Raw genomic sequence first — 15,348 nt, 5'->3', positions numbered from 1 at the left:
CCGACATGGTCCATTTGGGTTGCACTTCACCGGCACAATTTATATGGATAGTCTTTTGAGAATAGTATATTTATGATTTATATTAATATATTATAAGTTCTAATATATTAATATGGAATCATATTATTTAATTAGTATTGATCAAGAATTAATTTAGAATTAATTAAGTGATCAAAAAGAACTAATTAAATATGGACTCTTATATATATGGAATGGGCCAAGTTCATTTAGGTTGGGCTAAGCTTTCATGGATGGTCCATGGAGCTTTTAACCCATGGATCCTATGTAAATGAAAGGTCATGGATATTAGGGTTTACATGGATGTAACCCTAATCCTCCATAATATATAAAGGGGTCCTTGGCTCACAAAATTGACACAAGTGTGTGAAAATAAGAGTGGGCCGATTTTAGTGTGCATACATATTCTCTCAAGTTCTTCCAAGGTGTTTTGGTGATTTGTGATTCCATTTGAGGCTTCCACACTATTGGGGCTAAGCTCTTAAAGCTTGAAGACATCAAGCTACATCAAAAGGTATGTCATCTAACTAGAACTTTGTAGTATAGGTGCTTCATAATATGCTAGTTAGGATGAAACCTTGGAATAGTTAATATTTGCATGTATAATAGAGAAAACATAGATCCAAGGTTTATAGGGTTGCATGTACACCATAGGAGTGTTAGAATGCTCAAAACCCAACAAAATATAGGTGCTGTTTCGAAAAGATTTTTATGGAGAGGGACCATTCCTGCCATTATGGAATGAGGTTTGATAGGACACCGAATATTTAACTATTCCATTGCCCTCAAACCCTAACTATAATTGAACACCATCAGCCCCCACCTCCTTCTTCGCCTCCGGTCGCCGCCACCACCATAGGAGCCCTCCTCAGCCGCCGTTTGCATCATCGAGCTCGACGGCCACCGTCTCCACTGCTGAATCACCGACGTTGAAGGCGAGAACTGCCGTTGCATTCATGCTGTTGAAGGCTGCCGACGAGGTTCATGGCGTCCGCTGCCACCCTCCTCCGTCATCATCTCCTTCTGCCTTCTGTCGCTGCTGCTACTATCATTCATTTCATCCCTTCTCCTCCTTCAGTTTGCTATTGCTCCGCCACCCATTATGTAACAATCGTAGCGTCACCACAGTCGGGAACCCGAAATAACTTCAACGCTGCCAGTCGCCAAGTCGGTGGCTGAAGGATGTTGTTTCGCGTCGTGTCTCACGTGTGTTGACGTGGTGCTGGGCAGAACATCAAGAGGAACCATCGCTACCACCGTGAGGTGGTGGCTGTCATCGCAAATCACCGCCGTTGCTACCTCTCCATGATTCTGCCGTCGCCAAACGCCACCAAGAGGGTGGATGTGTTCCTGTTCCGGGAAAAACAAGTGTGTGGGTGTGTTTTCTGTTCTTGTGTGTGGTTTGTTTGGCTGGAAAAATCGAGAAGAGGCCACCACCACCACCGTGAGGTGGTGGCTGCCACCATCTACCACCGCCGGCCACCACAAGGGTGGCTGTGTGTGTGTTTATCTATTTGTGTATGTGTTTATTTGTGGGTTAGAGCATTGTAAATTGTAATTAGTGACTAGTATAATAAAGAAAACTCATAATCACCACTGTGAGGTGGCGGCTGCCGCCAACAGCCGCCGTGTTGGGTGGCAGTATGCTTTGTTGTGTTTAGATCTCGTTTGGGATGCTTGGACAAAAATGGACTAGAACCATAACCACCACCGTAAGGTGGTGGCCGACGCCGTGAGCCTCTGTGAGCCGTCGTTGACCACCATTACCCGAGGTGGTAGTGGATGGTGCTCTGCTTATGAAACCCTAGTGGGCCTAATGAAACCCTAACTGATCCAAAGACTTAGCTATTGGGCCTAATTGGGTTGTGATATTGGTTTGGACTTATCGGGACCCGCATTTTGGGCCATTGGAATGGAATTGTGAATTACACCCAATCACACCATATGATTTATCTAGTACAGTGATGGACTTAATGGATTAAGTCCTTAATAGGTTAAGTAAGAAACACTTAACCCTAATCGTCATTTTATGTGAAAACCCTAATTTCACTTGGGCTTTGAGTTGGGCCTTTCTATTGAGCTTTGGTGATTGGGCTATTGATGGACCATCCAAGAACAATCATATGGACTAAGAATTATGGATGGGCTTTAGGGTAAGGCCCATGTGAGGATTTGGGCATAATTTGGAAAATTAGGCCATAGATGGGCCATAATTGGGCCTTTATGATTATGAGATATTGGGCCATTAGAAATGCCAAAATTTTGGACTGGACTGAATAGTTGGGCCTTAGAATAAGGCCATGTAAAGGTTTGGGCCCAATTTGGAAAATTGGGCCATATGTTGGGTTAGGATGCAGAAGAGTAGAATGACCAACTTTACTTACAGGAATTGAGGATTCATCACCAACTAAATCAGATGAAGAAAAATTACCCTTATTAGAAATACTTTTTAGTATACCTACATCTGCATTGTAACACCCCATTTATTTAATAAATAAATAAACAAATTAATGAACGAATAGTAGCCCAAAAATCAATAATTGTATAGCAAGGTGTGTTCTCGAGGAGCTAACTGTCATGATTTTAGAAGTCGGGGTTAGAAGTGTAAGTTTCGGATTGGTTTCGTAAATATTTATGAAGGTAGGGACTACTTGGTAAATTATTGGGACTTAATTTGAAGAGATTTTGGAGACATAGGGGCTGAATGGTAACATATGGACTTCAATTGAAAATAATTTGTAGAGGAGGGGCTGTTAGGTAACTGTTGGACTTAAAATGAAAGGAATTATAGGAGCAGGGGTGTAATGGGTAAATATGTGAGTTGTTTCGAAAAGATTTTTATAGAGAGGGACCATTCCTGCCATTATGGAATGAGGTTTGATAGGACACCGGGTATTTAACTCTTCCATTGCCCTCAAACCCTAACCCTAATTGAACACCATCAACCGCCACTTCCTTATGAAACCCTAGTGGGCCTAATGAAACCCTAACTGATCCAAAGACTTAGCTATTGGGCCTAATTGGGTTATGATATTGGTTTGGACTTATCGGGACCCACATTTTAGGCCATTGGAATGGAATTGTGAATTACACCCAATCACACCATATGATTTATCTAGTAGAGTGATGGACTTAATAGAGTAAGTCCTTAATAGGTTAAGTAAGAAACACTTAACCCTAATCATCATTTTATGTGAAAACCCTAATTTCACTTGGGCTTTGAGTTGGGCCTTTCTATTGAGCTTTGGTGATTGAGCTATTGATGGGCCATCCAAGAACAATCATATGGACTAAGAATTATGGATGGGCTTTAGGGTAAGGCCCATGTGAGGATTTGGGCACAATTTGGAAAATTAGGCCATAGATGGGCCATAATTAGGCCTTTATGATTATGAGATATTGGGCCATTAGAAATGCCAAATTTTTGGACTGGACTGAATGGTTGGGCCTTAGAATAAGACCATGTAAAGGTTTGGGCCCAATTTGGAAAATTGGGCCATATGTTGGGCCTTGACTCATAGTTGACTTTTGGGCCTTTGGATTGGGCCTTGGGCTTGAATCAAGCTAAGTTAGGGGTAGAGTAGTCTTTTACCCCAAGCATGGACTTATGGATATGTGTTGGAACCCAATGATTAATTGGGTGTTATTTTGATATTGACAGTTCGGGAACCTATCATCCAACAGCTAGAGTTTTGTATGCGGGACTTCAGCAGTGCGAGGTGAGTTACCTTCCAGTAGAAGCGGGTCTAAGGCCACAATGTCGACCCACTTGTAGGAGATGTTTGTTAGATGATTATCTTTGTGATAATTATCTGGTATGTTATGTTTATGTATTAGTATGCTATGATGATATGTGATAATGGTAGGAAGGGTAGGATAGACCCTAGTACCGATCGATAGGGCCGAAGGGGTATGACACCACCCAGACAAGCTAGGCAGTATATGATTTATATGTTTATGAACTAGGATGCTATGTGGTAGAGTAGGGGTGAAATAGTCCCCGGTACCGGTTGAAAGGACCGAAGGGGCAGGCCAGCACCCTGATATGCTAGGCGAGGTACCAGTCTACAGGGCCGAAGGGGTAGGCCAGCACCCTGGTATGCTAGGCAAGTTACCGGTCGACAGGACCGAAGGGGTAGGCCATCACCCTGATATGCTAGGCAAGTTACCGGTTGAAAGAGACCGAAGGGGTAGCTAGTACCCAGATATGTTATACAGTTTGTGTTATGTATGGTATGTGGTATGAAGGGGGAACTCACTAAGATTCGTGCTTACGGTTTACAGTTTTGGTTTCAGGTACTTCGTTTTCAAAGGAAAGGAGCCGGCTCGATCGCAGCGCATCACACTATGATTTTCCGCACATGAGATCTTTGGGATTACACTATGATATTATTTTACAATAACTTGTTTTGATTATTGACACTTTGGTTTTGACATGGGATATTATTACAGATGTTTTTATACTGTTGGTTTTATAATAACCTAATTAAAAATGAAATTTTCGACCTTGAATTTTGGGATGTTACATGCATGAAGGTGGGACATTGCACCAGTGTCCAAGTACGATCCTCCGTTGCCTGTGTCCGACATGACTGAAGTTTAGAATGCTCGTGGACTAACAATGGGTTGTTGAGTGAAAGTTGACATTGAGGGAGTGATCCACGATGGCTTTTGGGCCTATGATGGAGTAATCAAGGCTTGTTGTTATGGGCATGGAGTAGCCGGTGGGACAAAAAACTGAAATGGTTGAAGACCCGCTGAAATAGACCCATTAGAGGGTTGTTGGGCTGTTGCATGTTGTTGTAATCCAACTTGAGGAGTAGGAAGCAAGCCTATGCATTGTGGACTCGGTAGAGGATACCAACCGAACCCCTTCCTATGGGGCACTGACGATAGTTGTTGTTGGTGGAGTTACCCACCTTGAAATCGGCCACCTTCGTTTCTGCCACTCGACCACCGCGACCATTCCCGTTGCCACCACGACCCCACCATGAAAACAAGTATTGGATTGTTGGGTCGTTGCACGAATAAGAAGGATTGTTGGGGAAGAAGAGTGATCCGAATGATCTGAGGCCTACTGTTTTTGTTGATCTTAGAGAATTTGCTATTCCTCTACAAGTAACATGGAACGAGTTTTCATGAATGTTAGTAAAGGGTTGCAGTGTCGGATGGTGGTAGAAATAAAATGAAACTTGGGATACAAGCCATTGAGTGTGAAGGCCACAAGGTTCTTCCCCGGGACAGGATTGTCCAGATTGTCAAGACTATTCACAAGAGACTTGATGCGGGTACATTAGTCAGTGATAGAAGAGTCACCGATGGAGATATTTCGGATTTAATTATCAAGTTGAATTGATTTTGAGTCTTTGTTATCTCTAATAAGTGTTCAATATTGTGCTAAAAGCTAGATGCAGTGATTTTCTTCTTCAAAATCATATGCAGTAGAGGTTGAGATCGTATGCTGTAAATCCAATATCTCACAATGGAATCCAACCGATTCCATTATTCAGAAGGAGTAGGAGATTTGTCGGTTGGTGGTTGAAGATGATCTGCAACGTCGTACCCAACGCAATGAGTTTCACATAGTTCACGCCATATGTCGTAGTTCATAGGATCAAGATCAAGAACGAGAGGGACGACATTCTTGATATTAATGGTGGTTGTGTGTAACACCTGAATTTGGTAAGATTCACATTTAACCTTCTATCTTAAAAACTTTTCATTTTGGTCCCTTAGCTAGTATGCATGACGTACTAGGTGGTACGCTTGGTGTACAAGCCACATGGCTTGATCGCAGATTCCATCCACATACGATGGGCGTACGTGGAGTACGCAGGGCGTACGCTGGTCAGGGGAAAACCCTAAGTTTTAGGGTTTGTTCCCTATTTAAGCATCTTAAACCCACCTCCTGACCATTTTAGACCCACCTCCATACCTTGAAAACCCTAACCTCGCCCTTAGCCTTTGTCTTGGTCTTCTTGAGCTCTTGTGAAGCATTTTGGTGTGTTTTTGTGTATCTTGAAGTGGTATTGAAGACTCATTCTTTGGAGAAGGGCTTAGAGATCTAGATTTAGCTTTTTTATTTGAGGTATAAAGTCTATAACTTATCAATTCCTTATATAGATCTTCTTTTAGGCTTGTTTATGGCTATTTTGATCCTTTTTGGTTGGTCCTTGTGGGGTAAGGCCGTTTCAGAAGCTTAAGCTTTTAGATCTGGACATTTTAGGGGTCCCTTAAGCATAAAAATGCAAGCTTTATGGTGTATATGGACTCATGCATGTGTTAAGACCCTTTGTTAAGCTCTTTTGAGCTTTAGAGCCCCATTAAGCCATGCATGCACGTAAAGTTGCCAACTTTACATGATAAATCATCTTTTGGGACAAAATTTAAGAGTATGGAGTAGAGGCTGAATGGATTAAGTGCTTATTGATGTGGGCTGGCCAACTGGGGAGTACGTTGGGCGTACAAGTTGGTACGTTGCACGTACTAGCCCAGAGCGAGTACGCTAAGCATATGAACTGAGTACACCCTGTGTACTCAACATGTGGGTTTCGGTTTTGGGCTTCTCGATTTAGGGCGACGTGTGGAGCTTAGGAGTTTCAGGCCTTGTTGGGCCATCAGGTTTCTAGTTTGGACTCTTTTGGAGGAAGGCCCATGAAGGGATTTGGGCCCAATTTGGAAGATTGGGCCATAATTAGGCTTGGGTGACCATTTTTGGAATTGGTTCTTTTTGAGTAGTTGGTTTGGGCTTTGGCCTTGGGCCAAGTTAGGTAAAGGGTAAAATGGTCTTTTACCCTAGTTTGGACGTTTAGTACGAGTCGGGATCCAATTATTAATTGGTTGTTATTTTATGATGATAGGGTGGGGATTTTCAGACTAGCATCCAGAGATTTATCTGTGAGCTTCAGCAGTCTGAGGTGAGTTTCCTCACAGGGTTTAGCGGGTCAAAGACACCAATGCCAACCCATGATCTGTTATGTTAAGATGCTAGATGTCTGTGTGACTCTTGCATGTGTATATGCTTGTATGCTTACTGGGCGGGGCCCAATGGTTATTATGTATGCTATTACCTGGTTATACTTATATGTTTTGTATGTTGGGCGGGGCCCATTATACTATTTAGGGCGAGACACATTATAGTCAGTGGACAGGACCCGTTATGCGAGTTAGGGCGAGGCCCGTTATACTCAGTAGGCGGGGCCCATTATGCGAGTTAGGGCAGGGCCCGCTAGACTCATCGGGCGGGGCCCATTATATGTTTGATATGTGTGGTATGTGGTATTTGGGGGAAAACTCACTAAGCTTCGTGCTTACGGTTTTTAGTTTATGTTTCAGGTACATCTGGTGCAAAAGGGAAGAGCTCGGGGTGATTGCAGTGCACACACGATATTGTTCTGCATTTCAAGATAACTCTGATATTTTATGATGATTTGTTACATTTGTTCTACTTGGGATTTATGATGATGTTTTGTGATATTGTTTTTAATAGTTGAAAAATGAAATTTTTGGGTCTTATTTTTGAAAAATGAGCTGTTAGACAAGGGATTCATTCGACCAAGCAGTTCACCATGGGGATAACCGATCTTATTTGTGAAGAAGAAGGATGGGTCTCATCATATGTGCATTGACTACCAGGAGCTGAATAAGGTAACAGTGAAGAACCGTTATCCACTCCCGAAGATTGATAATCTGTTCGACCAGCTTCAGGGTGCATCTTGATTTTCCAATATCGATTTGCATTCGGTTTATCATCAGATGAGAGTTAGAGATGAGGATGTACAGAATACGACCTTACGGACTCGTTATGGTCACTACGAGTTCGTGGTGATGCCTTTTGGGCTAACCAATGCTCCAGCCACATTCATGGATCTCATGAACCGCGTATGAAGGACGATGTTGGATTGGTCTGTGATTGTGTTTATTGATGATATTTTGGTCTATTCCAATACCTTGGAGTAGCACGAGGAGCATCTGAGGGAGGTGTTGAAGACTTTAAGGAGGGAGAGACTTTTCACAAAGTTCTCCAAGTGTGAGTTCTGGTTGCACGAGGTGCAGTTTCTAGGGCACCTTGTCAACCAAAATGGTATTATGGACGATCCGACCAAGGTTGAGGCCGTGATGCGGTGGGAGATTCCGAGGTCTCCATTTGAGGTTCGGACTGTCCTTGGGTTAGCATGTTACTATCGAAGATTCGTCTAGGATTTCTCTAAGATAGTTGTTCCTTTGACTCGGTTGACAAAGAAGACGGTCACTTTTCACTGGGGGCCTGAATAGCAAGCAACTTTTGAGACCTTGAGATAACGGTTGTGTGAGGCACTGATTTTGACCCTGCCGGAGGGTGTTGAGGATTTTGTGGTTTATTGTGATGCTTCGATTATGGGTTTGGGGACAATGTTTATGTAGAGGGGTCGCGTGACCGCTTACACTTCGAGGTAGCTGAAGCCTCATGAAGCGAATTATCCGACGCATGATTTGGAGCTGGGGGCTGTGGTTTTCGCCCTCAAGATTTGGTGACATTACCTCTATGGGGCCCGCTATACTATTTACACGGACCACAAGAGCCTGAGGTATCTGATGGATTAGCTAAATCTGAATATGAGGCAGCGCCGGTGGTTGAACGTGGTGAAGGATTATGATTGTGAGATGCTTTACCACACGGGGAAGGCCAATGTGGTGGATGATTCTCTCATTCGCAAGGCGGTCGCAACTCTGATTAGAGATATATGTTTTAGGATGACCGTGATTACTCCACTATTGGAGCGGATTCGTGAGGCTCAGATCGATGCTATAAAGGAAGAGCACTGGAAGAGTGAGTGTATTGTGCGTCAGGTGGCTTCCTTCGATTATGATAGTCGTGGGCTGCTGACTCTTTATCGAAGAGTATAGGTTCCTTACTAGGGCGGTGTGCGTCATATTCTGATGGAGGAGGCGCACAAGTCTAGGTTCTCCATTATACCCTGGGTGACGAAGATGTATAGAGATATTTGTCCTAATTATTGGTGGCCCTGCATGAAGCGGGATGTGGCTTGGTATGTGGAGCGGTGCTTGACTTGCAGGGAAGTCAAGGTCGAGCATATGCGACCTCATGGAAAGATGCATCCATTAGATATTCCCGTATGGAAATGGGAGAAGATTACCATGGATTTCATCATGAAATTGCCTTGGACTGCGCGCAAAGTGGATTAGATTTGGGTCATCGTGGATCGATTGACCAAGAGCGCGCATTTTGTCCCGATCCAGGAGAGTATCTCTGCGGAGAAGTTGGTGGAGGTTTACATCAGGGAGGTTGTTGCACGACATGGGGTGTCGGTTTCTGTTGTTTCCGACAGGGATATCAGGTTTACTTCCAGATTTTGGAAGTGGTTCCATGACGATTTGGGTACTCGTTTGCATTTCGGCACAACCTTCATCCATAGACTGACGGTCAGAGAGAGTGGACCATTCAGACTCTAGAGGATGTGTTACGGGCGTGTGTTTTGGACTTTAGTGGGAGTTGGGATATGTATTTGACGTTAGCAGAATTTTTGTATAACAACAGTTATCACGCCAGCATTGATCGGCCTCCTTTTGAGATGATTTACGGGAGAAAATGTAGGACACCTATATGTTGGGGTGAGGTCGGTCAGTGGGTTATGGGGATTACTGAGGTGGTACTCAAGACTACCGAGTTGATCCAGCAGGTTCGGAGTAGGCTCCAGACAGTTCAGAGTCGGCAAAAAAGTTATGCCGACAGACGCCGATCAGACTTAGAGTTCCAGGTAGGGGATATGGTTCTACTGAAGGTGTCACCTTGGAAAGGTGTAATCCGATTTAGGACGAGGGGTAATCTGGGCCACAAGTATATCGGTCCTTTCAGGTTTCGGCCCGGGTGGGCCGGGTGGCATATCGCTTGTATCTTCCAGATGAGCTCACTTATATCCATAACACGTTCCATGTCTCTCAGCTGCAGAAGTGTTTAGTGGATGATTCCGCAGTGGTTCCATTGGAGGATATTCAAGTGGATGACCACCTAAACTATATTAAGAGACCGGTGGTGATTCTTGACCAGAAGACGAAAACCCTAAGGTACAAGGTTGTTGAGTTGGTGAAAGTTCAATAGCAGCATCGCAAGAGTTTGGAATGGACGTGGGAGCCGGAAGATGAGATGAGGGAGCACTATCCGGAGTTACTTGGAGCAGCGAACTTCGAGGACGAAGTCTGATTCAAGTGGGAGAGAATTGTAACACTTGAATTTGGTAAGTTTAACCTTTAACCTTCTATCTTAAAAACTTTGCATTTTGGTCCCTTGGCTAGTACGTGTTGGATAAGGTGTCTAAGTCCATAACTTATTTGGTATATACTTGACCCGACCCGGCATGGTCCATTTGGGTTGCACTTCACCCAAACTGTTTATGGATAATTTTATGAGAATTGTATACTTACGATTTATTAATATATTATAAGTTATAATATATTAATATAAAGTCATGTTATTTAATTAGTTTTAATCTTGAATTAATTATGAATTGATTTAGTGATTAAAAGGAAGACTAATTAAATCATGGGCTATTGTATTTATATGGTGTGGGCTAATGCTCATTTGTTAATGGGCTAAGCTTATATGGAAGTCCATGGATGATCCATGGAGCTTTTAACCCATGGATCCTTGGAAGAGGAAAAGACATGGGTTATTAGGGTTTCACCCTAACCATGTACACTATATAAACAAGCTTATGTTGCATGAAAAAGACACTAAGTGTGTGTGTAAGTGTGGTGGCCAAAATCAAGAGTTAGTATATTCTCTCATACATTTTCCAAGTTTGTGGTGATTTGTGATTTCCATTTGAGGCATTCACATTATTGGTGCTTGGCTCTCAAACTCCAAGGAATCAACAATCAACAAAAGGTATGTAACTCATCTAGTTCTTTTATGTTTAAAAGTACCCCATGCCATGCTAGATAGGTTATAAACCTTGGAAAATAATATTTTGCATGTATCTTAGACAAACATAGATCCAATGTTTAATAGGGTTGCATGTACACTTAGGAAGTGTTAGAATGCTCAAAACCCAACAGTGGTATCAGAGACTAGGCTTGTTTGTTTGATACTTGATGCAAAATAGTGATAAAAAGTCGATTTTTTGCTGTCTGACTGATGAACTCGCCGAGTCCATGGGGGGACTCGCCGAGTTCATGTGTAAACTCATCCTACTCGCCGAGTAGGTTCGTATACTCGGCGAGTAGGAGCCTCAGAATGCAATTTTTCGACTTTTGCTGCTGGAAATGGACTAGAAACATTACCCTAAACTGTTTTGGTGTTTTAAAACTTGTTTTAGTTGGTGTAATGGTTGTTCTAATCCATTTACAATAGCTTATATCAAAATTTCATGCTTTGTATGTGTTCATATAATTCTTGAAACTTTGATGATCATGTTCATGTTCTTATGAATTTAGAAGATGATAGGAATTATTTGCTGAATTGTTTAGGATTAATTCTTGATCATTTATGTGTTTTAATGGAGTCCATAATTTGTCCTCAAGTTATGGATATCCAAAGGTCACTTCTTTTAAACACACACTTAAAACACATAAGTTACATAAAATGAAGAGTCTTCATTTTTATGAACCTTTAATTCATAAGTTATGAAATGAAAAGTTTTGGATAGTTACAAAACTTGCCCTCAAGTTTTGGAATTTGTAAAGTTTCACACACTTTAATAAACTTTAATTCCAAACCCTTAGAGTTTTAAAAGTTAAAATTCAACCCTTATACTATTTATAACATTAATGGTTAATTATTATATATATGTATAAGATCAAGTCGTTTTACCGTTAGTAGGCCTCATTCACGAAGCCGGTCTATAAGGGGGGTATAAGGTTGTTGCCTATAAAATGGCAACTTAATGGGTGTCCATTCTCACCCACCGCTTCCTTGATCGGTGGAGGGTCGTTAGCCGAACTGGTAGGACAATGACTTTAAATTCTCATTAAAAGGATAATGAATATTATAAAGTAACTAAACCTTTTATAAATTCCCAATCTTAGTTACTTTAGGAAAATGTGAATATGGTGCTAACCCATGAAATTCACACTTTGTACCTTACCAAGTCGTTGGTGGAGCGTGTGTGGTTAACCGGCACACTAACTTGGACTAGTAAGGATCACGAAGGGTGACTTAATGTTTATCATAGATCGGTGGAGCGTGTGTGGTTAACCGGCATATCGATTAGGTGATAATATTAAGGGTACCAAGTGAGTTTGCATGGTTATTCACACCTTGTTTTGTGATCCTCGGCATCCCAGTCGCAAAACTTGAGAGGGCACAATCGAGATTGAAACATGCCATTGAAAAGTTCAATGAATCTCAAAAGATCTAGGAGTTTCAAATCCAATTAAAACCTAATAAATTATTTCGTTTTTCATGGTGGAAATTGGTGAATCGTCATTCGCCTACCTTCAAATATTTTATAGCTTGGATTACGGCATCCCTCTTCCAAGTTATAAAATATTGTGTTGGGTCCTAGCCTTAATATTTCATATTGGGTGTTATATTAAGGACTTGAATCAACTAACTTGATTTTCTCCCATTGTAGATGTCTGGTTCAGACAACTATGATCTTCCCAAATCGCTTGAAACAAGCTTTCCTCTTGAAGATGATGTCCCTCAACATCATGCTTCACTCCCTCCACCTCCTCTATTTATTCTCCCTGACCCACAAGCCCGAAGACTTGAAAGGTTCAAGGTCACTCAAGCTCTACTAGAAATGAAACATAAAGATGGAAGACATATGTGCACTCATGTCTTAGGAATGAAGTCACACATTGACAGGTTGAGAATGTTGGGTGCTGTTATTTCAAGGAAGTTCGCTGTTGACTGGGTTCTTCAGTCACTTCCTGAGTCGTATGGTGAGTTTATTAAAGACTATCATATGACAGATCCTGACATAACCCTAATAGATCTTTCTTATTTGCTTGTTGCTGCTGAATCAGCAATGATTTGGCGTAATGGTCAAGCAAATATTGATGGAAGGTCTAATTCTCAAACTTCCATGGACATGGACAATGGTAACATTGGAAGTCTAGAAAAGCTTTCTCTTCCCAATGAAAAGGGATCGGTCTTGGTCAACCCGGTTGACCAAAAGGTAAAGGGAAAGGCTAAGTCTGTGATTGTCTCGTGTACCATTCCCAAAGAGTCTATATGTTTTTATTGTCATGAGAAGGGACATTGGAAGCGAAGCTGCCCTGAATACCTGAAATGTTTGAAAGCAAGTAGAGACAAAATGTTTGACTCGGCTTCAGGTAAGTCCACTATCTAACTTTGTTAAAATTCCTAATTGTTGATTCTTATTACATGATGTGACTAGGTTGCATCTTGATGTTTAGCAGGATCGAGCAAAAGGAAGGTTAAAATAAGAGTGTGCTGAATCTGATCACGAAGATGGATTTCTATCGCATGGTTCGAGGATCGGATTTTTGAGCTACTACTTAAAAGTTATGATAGATTGCTAGGAAATATGTAATATCATAGTTTTCATTTGAAGATGCATTGTAAGGAATATTTTTCCGCATTTTAATAAAGAAATAAAAGTTTTGTTTTGTTTATTTTATATTATATCCCCTTACAATGACATTTATGGAAAATTGATGTTTGTATGTTTCTAGCAATATTGGAAATATGAGTTTGATTCTCTCATATGTGGTAGTGTCTGAATTTACCAAATGAGGAAAGGTTCTCATCACCCAAGCTTCAGTTAGACAGAAACGTGGAATCATACAAGTTGTATTGTATGATGAATGAGAATTCTCATCTTTGTAAAATTGAGACTAATTCATTGATCACATGCATATGTGAGTCAATTGAAGGACTAAGGAATTAGGCACACTGGGTGTGTGCTGGTCAAGGTCCACCACAAAGATCGATTCGTCATGATTTACTACAGATTAGTAAATATGGTTATACTTATAAGGTTAAGTATAATTCTGTAACATTGGAAAAGTTTCAATGTATGGCAGAACGGATGAGAAGAATCAAATTTGGCAGAAAGATAAAAGTATCTCAAATCTGAAAAGATGGGAGAGTACTTTAGTATCATGTTTTTATGATCATCTTAATGATTATGAAACCATATCACAAATTCATACTCTAAGGACATCTTAGTGCATTGTTATGACTAAGATGAGGGGTCATGAATTGTTGGAATGGTTAAAATCAAAAAGATGGATCATACATGTTTTTATGATCATCTTAATGATTATGAAACCATATCATAAATTCATACTCTAAGGACATCTTAGTGCATTGTTATGACTAAGATGAGGGGTCATGAATTGTTGGAATGGTTAAAACCAAGAAGATGGATCATACTTCGTTCCAAAACAACTCTTAGAGTCATAATCCAAGATTGTAACATTGAGTGACATAAAGTAAGGTTTAAAACACTTATCAAATGTAGTGTAAAATGTTTTCTACTCCTGTACATTTGAAATTGGTAAGTTGTGATGTCTTGGATAAGACAAAGACCAACTAAGACCAATTGTGTGAAGTGTTTATCTTGATAAGAATCTGCACTATCCCTTGAATATTTGTTTTGTCAAGGAATGGTTCTTGACTAGGGAAACTTACATGTCAAGAGGACAGTGGGAGTCTTTAAGATCCTGAAAGGATTTCAAGATATCAAGAGAAAAACCTAAGTTTTATCACTAGCACACGACTTAAGGTTTGCAACCTATTAAGTTGACATAATTCTTGTTTCTGTGTCTGTTCCTATTAAGTTGACTATGCATATGAGTTCTGTTAGTTCTAAACTGTGTGCATAACAGCTTGGAAGCATTGGTGGGCCTTGTGCTACCAGATGACAAGAAATTAAGATTGAACAAGTTCAATCCATGTAAGGCTGAATTTGTTACTAACCTTGTCTTGTGATTATGGTTTTGACAAATTCACATGGATAGGAACTCATACACCATAAAATCTAAGTGTCATAAGGTTTCTCTCCGATTCATGAAAATGATGGTGAGGAAATGCTTTCACTAAGAAGATTTTAAGTAGATAGCAATTGTGATGTTTGCATTCTCAAAGTCGTTAGTGGAGCGTGTGTGGTTAACCGACACACTAACATGGACTTGTGAGAAATGGCAAAGGTCTAAACAATTAAGACTATGATTACGGCATCCCTTTTCATAGTTCTGGAAATTGTTTAGACACACATGTGAGCTATCTAAGAAAGGGTGTACGAATCTAAATTTCAGAAGTCCAGGTGATTTCTGGAAATATGTCGGAGCTAGTGGGAGCATAAGTGTTATGCTGATGATCATCATGTTAGTGGGAGCCACCACGCTTCTCTCCCTCAC

Source organism: Lactuca virosa, chromosome 7 (genome assembly GCF_052849685.1).
Source record: "Lactuca virosa cultivar CGN04683 chromosome 7, Lactuca_virosa_CGN04683_v6, whole genome shotgun sequence".
NCBI lineage: Eukaryota > Viridiplantae > Streptophyta > Magnoliopsida > Asterales > Asteraceae > Lactuca > Lactuca virosa.
This window is presented reverse-complemented; position numbering follows the sequence as displayed.